Source organism: Halyomorpha halys, unplaced genomic scaffold (genome assembly GCF_000696795.3).
Source record: "Halyomorpha halys isolate HHAL.00 unplaced genomic scaffold, Hhal_1.1 Scaffold199.1, whole genome shotgun sequence".
In the NCBI taxonomy this organism is placed as follows: domain Eukaryota; kingdom Metazoa; phylum Arthropoda; class Insecta; order Hemiptera; family Pentatomidae; genus Halyomorpha; species Halyomorpha halys.
This window is the reverse complement of record NW_027112578.1, coordinates 1,115,457-1,129,153: the sequence shown is the minus strand read 5'-3', so window position 1 is coordinate 1,129,153 and position 13,697 is coordinate 1,115,457. Positions and strand designations below refer to the sequence as shown.

Genomic DNA, 13,697 nt, shown 5'->3' with positions numbered 1-13,697 from the left:
ATTTTAAGCTATTGATGGTGATAAAGAAAAATGTATTATCAAACTTGATCAGTAGAGAACGAATCCAATCCAGAGTAACAAATATGAAGTGTAACTGGAACATGTTAGCCATCGCCTTCAAAATTTATAGCAAGATTAAAAAGTCAATGAACTTGTTTTTATTATTTTCTTGCGGTAACAATAATAGGGCATTTGATAGCATAGAAAATAAAATACAAATAAAGTTTTTTTTTTAATTATTTATTTAATGTAATTTACAACTGTACAAAATAATAAAATAGGTAAATATGTAGTATGTTTCATATACACTTGAAAATATTGGGAAGGAACCACCCATTGGTGGTACTTCAAACATTAATTTAAATTAGAAGGTCCCGTGGCCATCTTCTTTTCAGACGCCTCGGAGGATAATCAGGGATTGTAAAGGATAAAATAATGGGTTAGGGTGGTTAAGGAGTTTGGAATAAAAAGACGCATATCTGTTTTGGGTCAAATCTGCAACGAATGGGATGTTAAGGTCTTTATGAGTTTATTTGTGACGTAATAAGGAGCATCCAGGATTTTACGTAGGATTTTGGATTGTAACGATTGGATGCTGGAAGAATTTGATGGTTTGGTGGAGCCCCAGAGCTCAATTCCATATGTCCAAATTAGTCTGATTATTGTAGTGTATACTAATATTTTGTAGTGAATGGGAAGTTTAGAGCGTTAGTCAAGTAATTGTTGTAGCAACTGGAATCAGCAAAAAGCAGTTTCTTGTCGTTTCATTCTTGTGTGTGGATTCCAATAAGTCTCTAGTCAAGATGGAGTCCTAAGTATCGAATCTGTTCAACAGGCATTTCAAATAAAGTAACATTGCTATATATCGCTGTGTTTTAACCATTCTGATATGAAAAATGTCTTTGAGTGATTTAGCCACATCTGTGTCGAAATCTGTAAAGACAGGGACACCATCCCCAGCAAGTTAATAGATACAAGATGTTGAGGGTCATAAACCATTAACCCAGGGAAAGGCTGAAAACGTTTACTTAGTGGGTGTAGTAACTAATAAGCAATGAGGAATAAGATTCCAAAAAGGAGACGCCCCCAAGGCGGACATGGGACTTACAGTACAAGAGCCCAAGAGGAGAAAAAAGTCAGTTATTTGACCCCAATTTTTGATTACTTTAATGAAAACTATGTACAATTAATAGTCTAAATTGATGAGTCTGCCAAGTATAGATAGGGGGAATAAAAAAAGGGGGTTAAAAATTATAAACGTTAAAAATAATTAATTTTTTATAAGGAGCTTTATATCTTTAACCACTGACTCACTACCAGTGATGCGCTGGGATCTTTTGAGCTCTGCTTTACCCCTAACACGTGGGGGATAGAGTGGGCTCAGGTCGATTGTGTAAATATTGTATATTAGAGTGTAAATGTGACTAGAGACTATATTATTTTATCATTATGTTATTTTATTTATTTATTTTTCATACAGATAGTTTGATTATGTTCATTTTGTTTATTCTTCTGTTTGTATACATTTTAAGAGTTTTTTTTTTCCATTTATTTTATTTTATTTTAGTATGTATGAGATCATTCATCACTATTACTTCTTGCCCACAACTGTGTGGTAGATTGTAATATCTATCAATAAATAAAAAGTATTAGAAGTTTGAAAAAAAAAATCTTTAAAACTACCAAGAGCAATAGAAAATCTAAGAGAACATCACCTAAAGTAGAGTAAATTTGTTGAAATGAAAGCCCTAATAGAGCTATTTACGTTCAATAGTTCTCGAGATATAGCTTTTTAAAAAGTAACATTTCATAAAAATGTTGTATGGAACGTACAGAAAGATCAGTAGTTATCTTTGTAACATTATTTTGTAAAATCTATACCTCAAAAACCATCTATACATTAAAAATATCCAATCAACCTTTCAAAAGTCGAGCCGACATGACGAACCTTGTAGTACAAGAGCCCAAGAGGAGAAAAAAGGCAGTTATCTCACCCCAATTTTTAATTACTTTAATGAAAACTATGTATAATTACTAGTCAAAATTGGTGAGACTGCCAAGTATAAGTAGGGGGAATAAAAAATTGCGGCTGTTTCAAAACGACAAAAAAAAAATTAATTTTTCATTCGGAGCTCTATATCTTAAAAAGTAGCTACAACATAAGAAAACCTAAGAGAATGTCGTTTAAAGTACAGTAAATTTGCTAAAATATGAGCCCTAATAGAGCTATTTAAGTTCAATAGTTCACGAGATATAGGTTTTTATAAAACTTTTATAAAAATGTTGTATGGGACGTACTGGATCAGTTGGTGAATTTATTTTGAAAAATTTATATCTCAAAACCCATTTGACGTACAGATGTCTATTAGCACTCAAACTAAAGCTAGTTTAATGAGCTATAAAGTAGTTTATGATGTTTATTTTCGTAGAAGTAGTAGTTTTCATGGAATTAGCTCAAATAAATTGATGTATATTTATTCGGACAAATTTACATTTGCCAAATTTATATTCATATGTGAATATCATAAAAACTACTACCCCTAGAAAGATAAGTGTAATAACTACTTTATAGTATGTTAAATTTCCTTTATTTTGAGTGTTGGGAGAAATATTTGCGTCTTATGGGTCTAGAGATATGTCTTTTTCAAAAATCCAACATTTTATACAAACTATGTATATTAGCACTCAAATTAAAGCTATTTTAATGAGCTATTAAGTAGTTTATGACGTTTATCTTCCTAGGAGTAGCAGTTTTTTGAACACTTGGAATCCCAACTAACCAGCTTTAATCAAATGTTTCTATTTTTGACATATTTTGTCACTATGATAAACAAAATTTGTGAAGTCTTTACAATAGTATTTTTGGAATTGGGTACTGCACAAGAACGATAAGGAATATAATTCATAAAAAAATACTCCCACTAAGTAGAAAAGTTTATGTCGAAATGACTATATATCAAAACAATAATAACGACTAGCTTTTTGTTTCGGAAATAAAAAAGGGAAAATATCATTAACAAATAAGCGATATTAGACAGTATCTAAAAAAAGATGTAAAATTTCGTACGAAAAGGACTTCTTTTTTTTTTGTAATTCAGGATTTTTTTTTTCTCCTGAAATAAAAAAATACAATAATTTCAAAACAAGGTCCTAAGAATTGCAGTAGATGCCCGTTTGCTTGATAAAATAAAATTTTTATAATACGTATTTCCCGATCAGGTAATAAAAAAATGTAAAAAAAAATTTTTGTATTAAAATAAAATTATTTTCATTAAAGACAGAAGTAAAAATTAAGCCACATTAATAATCCACGCGCCGTTTTATGCAAATTTGACAATGCTATTTAAATAATAATTTTATAAAATTGACAAAATTAAAAAAGACTTTAATTGACGGGGCCAGCGGGAAATTGGCAGATCCGGTGGGGAGCCACAAACCCCACAGCTTCCGGCTCTCTCGACAAACTTTGATACCTGAACCTTTAACCGTTTGGTCATTCTCATCTCCCTTCAGGGGATTATGTTAGCATTCCGATGTATATATTTTTTCAGTTTAATTATTTAAAAAAATACGTTGTTACAATAGAACATTTGACTTATAGAAACTATCAAAACATACGAAAAATAATACTTTTCTGATAAAATGTCGATTTTTTACCTCATGGAGCAAATTTATATAAAATTTCAGGAAATTATATAAAAACAGGAAAAAATTAGCGTGTTGGAATAACTCTTTTTTTTTTTTTAAATAACCTTTTTGTATTTATAAAATTAAGGAAGTTTTTTTTGGGGCTCCAGATTTTTTTTTTCTAGATCTGTGCTTGGTTTTGGAATAAACTAGTTTTCCCCCCTGAAATCGCTTTAGGGTTATTCATGATCTGTAGTTTAACATGTTAAATGGAGAAATATTCCCTTCTTTTACTATGTTAAAACGATATAACATATAACATTGATGAGAGTCTGTTACTAGGCCTGTTAAATAGGGAATGACGTCACGCAACAGACCAGCTGAGCTCGTCAACATTTTAGTTGTTGCGTAAGGTTACTTGTTCGTAGTTTGTGTTTTGATTTTGTGATTGATGGATGTTTTTGTAACAAAAAAAGCAATGGATGACAATCATAATAATAATGAGTTGTAGATAGTTTACCGTAGATTAATGATTGGAGAAGTTTGTCGGGAGGGGGGGGGGATGCGGTCAGCAAAGAACAACATAAATAAACAAAACCATATTTATTTATTTTATGCTGACGTTTCGACCTGAATTTCAGGTCTTCATCAGGGCTATAGAACAAAAGAGATAACTACATTTAGAGAAACGTTTTGAAAAAACCTTTTCAATTGTATGTTTCTCTAAATGTTGTTGTTATCTCTTTTGTTCTATAGCCTGATGAAGACCTGAAATTCAGGTCGAAACGTCGGCATAAAATAAATAAATATGGTTTTGTTTATTTATGTTGTTCTTTGCTGACCGCATCCTCCGACAAACATTTCCAATCATAATAATAATGTAATGACAGTTATCAATCAGCTCATATTAATTCTCTTCCTCATAAGTTAAAAGACCAACAAGGCACTCAGTAGCCAAACTTTTACACAAATTCCACTTTTCACTCAATTTAGACATGTTGTAATAAACTACTTCGGTGAAAAGTTATAAATAAACAATAAAATGAAGTTTTGGAAGGAAAGGCTATAAAACAAGTAGCTAAGAAAAAAACAGAATAAAATAAAACTGATCTGGCCAATTATGTACTGTCCCAATACGTTGCGTACGGTTACATAAAGCCATATAAGATTACCAACTGGGGAAATTTCTTCATATATATTTCACATTTCTATCATATCTAAGTTAATCTGTCTGATAGAACCTTTAAAGTAAATCATAACCTAGCCTACTCATCTCTCTTTTCTCAGTCCACCGGTGTTCCACAAGGTAGTATCTTAGGTCCCATTCTTTATAGGGTTTATACAGCTGAAATCCCAACCCACCATAACACAGTCCTGACAACATACGCTGATGACAAATGTATACTGTCTGTAAACAACGACCCAACTAATGCCTCACAAACACTACAGACACACCTAACATCTATTGAAGAATGGTGCCAAAACTGGAGAATCAAAATAAATTCTGACAAAACCCATCAGATCACCTTTACTCTCCGTCGTAAACCTCTACCCTCCTGTCCTACGGTATCCTTTCTAAATACTCCACTAACGCCTGTTGAACAGATTCGATACTTAGGACTCCATCTTGACAAGAGACTTACTTGGAATCCACACACAAGACTGAAACGACAAGAAACTGCACTTAGATTCCGATTGCTACAACACTTGACAAACGCTCTAAACTTCCCTTTCGCAACAAAAAATTAGTATACACTACGATGATCAGACCAATTTGGACACATGGAATTGAGCTCTGGGGCTCCACCAAACCATCAAATTCCTCCCGCATCCAATCCTTACAATCCAAAATCCTACGTAAAATCCTTGATGCTCCTTATTACGTTACAAATAAACTCATTCACAAATACCTTAACATCCTATTCGTTGTCGAATTTGCCCAAAACAGATATGCGTCGTTTTATTCCAAACTCTTCAACCATCCTAACCCATTAATTCTTAATCTTTCATCATTAACAATCCCTGATAATCCTCCAAGGCGTCTGAAAAGAAGATGGCCACGGGACCTTCTAATTTAAATTAACATTTGAAGTACCACCAATGCGTGGTTCCTTCCTAAGATTTTCAAGTGTATATGAAACATACAACATATTTACTTATTGTATTATTTTGTACAGTTGTAAACTACATTAAATAAATTTTAAAAAAAGGAGTTAATCTGTAACTATTTTTTAAAAATATTTTTGTTGTTTAAATTGTTTTAATTTGATCATATACCTATAAATAAATATATAACGAAAATAGATGTCTCTGTGGTAAATCAATTCACCCTTTAAATTGAGCTCACTAGTGAGAATTCACTTATACAAATATTTTTTTTAGTTCAAATACTTTCTTTTTTTCACAGGCAATTAACTTGATTGAGTTTGTGTTAGTGGTGTTTATAAAATACGATTAACTGCAGAAGTATTGGTGCCGTACAAGGTAGATATAGCGCTATTCTCTGTACCTATATACTAAATATCAAAACCAGTTGACAAAGCATATAATTGATCTTAAATTATAATATCAATATAAAAAGAAGGATTGTGAGTAGAGACGAGTTTTATAAATGCCCTCCTGAGGGGGGGGGGAGGGGAGGAAACATTAAGGCTCAAAGGACGGGGAGGAGCTAATGACAGAAATGAAATATGATGATGCTTTTGTTGCGTTGCTCGATCCCAGTCCCTTTTGGCATCTTTCTTCAGTCTTGAGAAGAAATAAATTCATCACCGACTCCCACCTTGAGAAGTATTCAAAACGAGGGGGATTTCTTCTGGAGATGGATCTCCTCTGCGGAAAATCCTTGACGTTTTTCCTTCTCGGTCCAGGACAATTGAGAGAATCGTTAAAATCTCAAGTCGTTCGTGGGAGGAGGAGTAGGGGAGAGAGAGGATAAAGAAATTGCTATTTATATTTTAATGAGAAATCGATCTTTAGCTGCTTCGGACTTCATCTATACAGGATGCTGGGACGTCACCTAAAAACATTTGGCAAACAATAAAACCTCGGTTTAACCCAGTTCTTTGCACTCGAACATGAGCTTGGAGGAAGGAATATAAAAGAAGGGTAACCTACCAGAAAAAATGAACCCAAAAAGGCGGTCCTTATAATGTACCCCAAGGGCGTGGCAGTAGTGTAGGAGCCAACGAGAACGACCCCCTCCTTTTCGGTATTTGAAAGTAGTAGATCATTCATTAACTTTTCTCATGGCTCGAGTACAATATTACTAAAAATATTTAATCAAGTAATAATAATACATTACTAAGTAAAGTTTTATAAATGTTTTCTGCAACTTACTGTCAAAGGGGCGTGGAACACAAAAGTTAACTTTAATATAAAGCTAGAAAGATTTTTCATAACTAATGAATTAAATCGCTATTATGAGCCAAAGTTATCATTCTGCTGTTTGAAAGTTTGAATTTGATGAGCCCCGAATAATGTAGGCACTCATAGCGTAGCCTGACAGCAAAACTCCGGAGAAGACACACACACACACACACACACACACACACAGACACACGGGAGAAGAAACGTGTGGATGAGTGAGCCATTTTCTTTTCTACAAGTAGTCCTTTTCTTCACTCTTATTCAGTGCAAAAACCATGAGTGAGTAAAGGCATACTAGAGTAGCCCCCAACGGCAGAGGAGAGAGAGGTATAGGAATGCGGAGAGAAGAAAGGGAAGCATGGGGTAAATCCACACTTACCAATATAATTAACATCCATCATCATCACACATCTACAATTTTCCATAGGTCAGTTATTCAAAATTAATTAACACACCTAACAATAAATGATATGTTTCGGCCACATATTCATCACCTGTTACTTATACAATAGAATTTTATTTTCAGTTAATCATGTGTAATTTCATCATTACTATCAATTATATACTTCCCACTAAAATTCTACCAGCCAATCAAAAGTGAAGGTGCGCCTGTCCTAAGTTGAAGGCTTACTTCGTACAATTGCCCTTAGGGTAAAACACCATTTAAAGTATTAACAAATAAATTGGTGGCTTATTTTTATAGATTTTTTTTTATTGGTTGGAATTGGCCATCTAACATTTTACAGAATAATAAGAACGATGAAACAGGAAATTTTCATAATTTATGTTTTTAGCGACAATAGTAAATTAAAAAAAAAAAAAAACTTTATTTAATTGATAGATATTACAAACTGCCACACTATTGTGGGCAAAAGGTAATGTGATGAATGATCACATTCATACTAAAATTAAAAAAATAAGAATGAAAATAAAAGTACATAAAACAAATAAAATCTCTCTTAAAATACATACAAACAGAAGGATAAACAAAATGAACATAATCAAACTATGTGTATGAAAAAATAAAATAAAATAATATAATCTCTAGTCATATTTACACTCTTATATACAATATTTACACAATCGACCTGAGGAACCCTGAGCCCAGTCTACTCCCCACGTGTAGGAGGTAGAGCAGAGCTCAAAAGATCCCAGCGCATCTCTCTCGCCGCATCATTGGTAGTGAGTCAGTGGAGGCTGAGCAAGTGCGCTAAAGCCGCTAACACTCAACTTGAGTGGAGAATCTGACCATTGCCAGAATACCAATTGTCCATTTTTATTTTACTATAAGTCTCTTGGCCACTGCCGTTTCAACCTTCTCGGTGGACTGTAGGGATGGGTGGAACCAGATAAGGTTTGAACCAAAGGATTAGGATAGTTGAAAAGGTTTATATGAAATTTTGAGAATTTGGTTGGTATGACGTTAAGGACAAAAGGGATATGAAGGTCATGGTGTAGTGTTCTGTTGGAAACATAATAGGAAGCATTAACTATGGTTCTAAGGATTTTAGGTTGAAAGGATAGGATACGTTTGATATTCGACAGTTTAACTGTTCCTCGAAGTTCAAGTCCGTAGGTGCAGATAGGACTGAATATAGTCTTATAAATTAGTAGTTTGTTTTCTAGTGAGAGATGAGAGGTCCGGCTGAGCAGTCGGTATAGTTGTCTGAATCGTCTGTTGAGTTCTTGTCTTTTAAGTCTTTTAATAGTAAAATTAAAACTTCAAGTTATATAATATTAAAATAAAATTTTTAATTTTTCTAAAAAGAACATAAATTGATGTCAGTGTCCGATATCTAAGTCAAAACAACAATATTTACCAGTTATGAACAAAATTATTTCATAATAATTTTTTGAGGTTAATAAACTTCAAATTGAATGTAATTTATTTTAAATTATCATATTATAGTACAACGTTTCGGGACCACTGTCCCATATTCATGTACTTCAAACCTCATAATTTGAATTTCATATAGGGAATCATGTCACATCTTTACACTATTCTCACTTTTCTACCATTCCAATGTGTAAAGATGTGACATGATTTCCTTTAATGGATTTTATTACACCGCCCTCTTCGCAACTCCTTTCAAGCAATTTTTAAAAACAATATTCATGAATATTGCGAGTTGTGGAGGAAATTCTCTTATCCTCAATTTTCCTCTCGGAATAATAATCTATTCAGTGAGTCATTACATGCCTATCATTTTATGAACAATAAATGTAACACTTGCTAGGATATATGTATTTTTATTTATTTGATAAAAGAAAACAATAGTAGATAAATTTGTGTTAAATTAGGTTGAAAAAAATTTTAGATTGAAAAATGCTGTTATTTTTGGGATGTTAAATAATACAAGAGCCGATTAGGAAAAAAAACAGTTATTTCACCCCAATTTTTGATTACTTTAATGAAGAATATATAAAATTACTAGTCTAAATTGTCATGTATGGAGCTCCGAATGAAAAATTTATTTTTTTAATGCTTTGAAACAGCCGCCATTTTTTATTCCACGACCTATTTTTTATTACCCCTGCTTAGAAGACTCATCAATTTTGAATAGTAATTATTTATAGTTCTCATTAATGTAATCAAACATGGGGGTGAAATAACTAACTGTTTTCTCCTTTTGGGTTCTTCGACTATAGCTGTTGTATAGATGTTTTCAGTACACTTTTTTTTTTTTACCTTGGTCTCATATTCCACGAACCCAAGAGGAGAAAAAATACAGTTATTTCACCCTAATTTTTGATTACTTTAAAGGAAACTATCTGCAATTACTACTCAAAATTTATGATTAAGCAAAATATAGTTAGGGTGAATACAAAATGCGGTTCTTTCAAAATGTTTAAAAAAAAATATTTTTAAAGTTGAGGGAATTTTCTAAAATATGAGCCCTAATAGCGCTATATACGTTCAATAGTTCTCGAGATACTGTTTTTTTTTTTTCAAAGCAACATTTCATAAAAAATGCACTGAAAAATCCGCTTCTTCTGATGTCTTTAAGCACTAAAAGTTAAGATAGTTTAATGTACTTCTAAGTAGTTTATAAAGTCAATCTTTGTAGGTATAGAAGTTTTTATGATATTTGCACATGAATATGAAATTTTTAATTTGATTACTAGTAGACAATTGTACGTCTCATGGTTCCTGAGATATAGATCAAATTTTGTTTTTAAATAAACTGTAACTCGGGAACTATCGACGTAAATAGCTCTAGTATGGCTCATATTTTAGCAAATTTACTCTATTTTAAATGATGTTCTCTTAGGACTTACAGTGCTGTAGGAAGTTTCAAATTTCAAACATTTTTATGAAATGTTGCTTTTCAAAAAGCTATAAACTATTGAACGTAGATACCTCTATTAGCTAATTCGCTCTACTTTAAATGACGTTCTCTTAGATTTTCTATTGTTATAGGTAGTTTTAAAGATATAGAGCTCCAAATGAAAAATGTTATTTATAATCTTTAAATTTCTTTCTTGAGACTGGCTATTTTTTACTAAATAATTCAAAAAAACTATCCAAATTATAGTCTCAAAACATTTATTTCATTCACACGTCCAACGTTTCGGCCAATTCGGCCATCTTCAGGGACAATCTTAATTTACTATGAGACATAACCCTTTTTAAAAAACTCCATACAGGCTATCCTGCCCAGGTCAAAATATTTACATCTAATATGTCAAAATACAATAAACACCTAATAAGTCAAAAACATAAAAACACAGTCAAATTATTTCTCTTTTACCACAATTTATTAATAAATACGAATTGGCCGAAACGTTGGACGTGTGAATGAAATAAATGTTTTGAGACTATAATTTGGATAGTTTTTTTGAATTATTTAGTAAGAAAAATGTTATTTTTTAACATTTTGAAAGAGCCATCATATTTTATTCTGTCCCAAATATATTTGGTAGATTTATCAATTTCGACTAGTAATCAAATCATAGTATTCATTAAAGTAATAAAAAATGGAGAGAAATAACTAAATACTAATACTATGATGTATTATATGAAGACTCAATAGTGGGTTGTTATTAATAATTATAAAAATAATTTGGTCGGAAGATACTTAGTTAATTTATTTTAAATAATTTTGCTAAATAGTTATGTAAATTACAGATTCGATCTTTTATATATAGATATGTGAATCACAGTGTTTCTGTTGTTCCCTCAAATACTATGTGATTCCCATGATGGTACGCTAAAACTATATAAACCCTCGGCACTACAGAAACTTTGTCATACTGCATTCAGCATTAGTCAACTGCGCTTCCACCGTCAATCACCGTTTATCTTGCAAAGGTAAATTATTTTCACATAGTAATGTTTTATTTATAATTTCTATGAACATAACAATGCTTATTTCTTTAGATCGAAATATATAATAAATCATTGTTAATAGTCATTCAAATTCATGAATGAATTCCTAATTCATTTCTTGTTAGGATAGAGGTATATTTATATAATTATTTGATAAATGAAAAGAAATAGAAAAAGTTATGTTTAATTAGGTAGAAAAAAAAATTTAAGTTAAAAAATTCTGTGTTATTTTTGGGATGTTGTTTGGAAAAATCAGAAGTTAGTGAATGTATTTCGATATATATAATATACCTCAGGAGCCATGAGACTTGATATGTCTGTCAGCACTCAAAATAAAGGGAATTTAACTTAATATAAAGTAATTTACGTCACGTATTTTCGTACGAGTAGTAGTTTTTATGATATTCGCATATAAATATAAATTTTGCACATGAAATATAGTCCGAACAACTATAAATCAATTTATTTTAGCAAATATTATGGAAAGTACTATTCCTGTTAATATAAGTATCGTTTAACTATCTTTAATTTGAATGCTAATAGACATCTGTACGTTAAATGGTTTTTAAGATAAATAAATTCACGAATTTTTGATTTTTCAGTACATTTTTTACAAAATGTTGCTTTTTAACAAGCTATGTCTGGGAAATTATTGAATATAAATAGTTTAGTGATATTTTCGTAACTTAAAACTATGTTCTCTTAGGTTTTCTAGTGTTGTCGGTAGTTTTAAAGATATAGAGCTCCGAATGAAAAATTAAAATTTTTTAAATATTTTGATACAGCTGCCATTTTTTATTCCCGCTACCTATACTTGGCAGACTCATCAGTTTTGACTAGTAATTATACTTAGTTTTCATTAAAGTAATCAATAATTGGGGGAAAATGACTATTTTTTTTTCTTCTCTTGAGATCTTGTACTAAAAAGTGTGTCACTTTGTTGGGTAAAATATTTCAAATTATTTTAGGAAAATGTTCCGAAGCCCAATATCGTAGGTTTTGACTTCACTATTATTATTATAAAAAAATCCCAAATGTGTTGTTTTGTTTTTTTCAGTTGAGTTCGATACTCAAAATTGCATAGATATGTGTCAATTTGTCTTATAAACATAACATATAATTATTATTATTATTGTTTCCAGATGTCGTCGAACCAGAAAGCATACGAACAGGTTGAAAAGCTTAAAAAAGAAAATGACAATGCTCAAAGGGAGGTAGCAAGAAAACTTGGTGTAGACGACAGCGGGATCAAGGAAGGTAGCACAGCCGCCCAGGCACAAGCTCATAAGGGAAACCTCAGTTCAGGAGATCCCGTCTCCCATTATCAGAGTGCTGGAATGGGCAATAAATAGTCCAATTGGATTTTGTAATGCTCCAATATATTTTCAGTTATTGTATTATCTGATAAGTGTACTGTTTACCACTTTAATTTTCAATGTTTATGTTACTTTTGAAGTTGAATTTTTCACAAAAATTTCTATGTCTTAACTATGTTAATGTAAACTTTTCTGCATAATAAAACTTATTAAATCTAAAATTTTCTTTTATTTAGCACACCTGTAGTAATGCTTGGATAAAATATAATGTAATGTTTTAATTTTAAATATAACATATAAATGAAAATAATATTAGGCTAGACATAAAAGGTTAAAGAGTATTCTTTAACCATAAAAGGTTAAAGAGTATTCTTTAATTTAAAATAAGACAGTGTGACTCAATACAACCTGAATTATCATTAGCACAAACATGGTATGATTAATGACATTTGTTGACAAACCTTTAAAAAGCATTTTTTAAAGGTTTGTCAACAAATGTAAAGGCAATAGAATGAGTAGAGTTTTGTTATCGGGAAAAAATGTTTGATTTGTGAATATAAGCATAAGACATTGGGAAGTGCGGGTAGCCGCGGGGTAAGGCACGAGGCTACTGACTCTAAGGACCCGAGTTCGAACCCGGCTGGGCAGAAAATTGTTTTCTGTTACACTGTAGCCGTGAGTTCACTCTTGTCTCAAACCCAACTCTCAACTCCACCCAGCCTCCTTAATTAGGTAAAAATTAAATTATCTCCTTGCACATCCGTTGGTCTAGTAACAGAACCCCCTTACAAAGTAATGAACCCCTGACCCTTCATGGACTGTAAATATACAGATTTAATTTTTTAAAGCATTAGACATACAAATATCCACCATAAATTAATATTATTTTTTTTAAATTCTATTTACAACTATTAAATTATATACAACAAGTGAATTTGCTTTTAGTGATATAATGACATGATAAAAACATGTAGAGAATAGAATCATTGATAAAACTCTAATAACATTTCTAGAGGATAAGATCTCGAGGTCTTCTTTTCAGATACCTAGGAGGA

At 31.5% G+C, this 13,697-nt stretch overlaps 1 long non-coding RNA gene across 1 annotated transcript; it reads left to right on the top strand.

Moving 5' to 3' along the window:
* The first annotated feature begins 11,192 nt into the window (after nt 1–11,192).
* LOC106679371 (uncharacterized) lies at nt 11,193–12,863 on the top strand. The gene is made up of 2 exons (XR_001342951.3): nt 11,193–11,308; nt 12,469–12,863. It is a non-coding gene; the product is annotated as an uncharacterized lncRNA (long non-coding RNA).
* Nucleotides 12,864–13,697: the final 834 nt, after the last annotated feature.